The following is a 307-nucleotide window of genomic DNA, read 5'->3' as shown; positions in this document are numbered from 1 at the left end:
CTGATGCTCCTTGGAGGTCCCCTGGGCTCCCCAAGTTTGGGCATTCAGCAGGCGCTGGAGCTGAAGAGCAAATTGCTCGGACGGGGCAAGCGGGGAGCCAGCACCCAGCACCGCCTGCCCGCTGTGGCCACGTCCAGCCCTCGGCACCCCGGGGACGTTCACGCTTTAATCCAGGGCTCTGGGACAACCCTTTAATGCCTGGGAGGGGTTTTAATGCCAGAACCCTCCAGCGATGCCCAGCCTGGGGCTGTTGGTTTTTTGGCTGGGGTGAATTCCTGCGTGGCGACGGGAGGGAACGCAGGGTGAT

The sequence above is a fragment of the Nyctibius grandis genome, chromosome 10 (assembly GCF_013368605.1).
Source record: "Nyctibius grandis isolate bNycGra1 chromosome 10, bNycGra1.pri, whole genome shotgun sequence".
Taxonomy (NCBI): Eukaryota; Metazoa; Chordata; class Aves; order Nyctibiiformes; family Nyctibiidae; genus Nyctibius; species Nyctibius grandis.
This window is presented reverse-complemented; position numbering follows the sequence as displayed.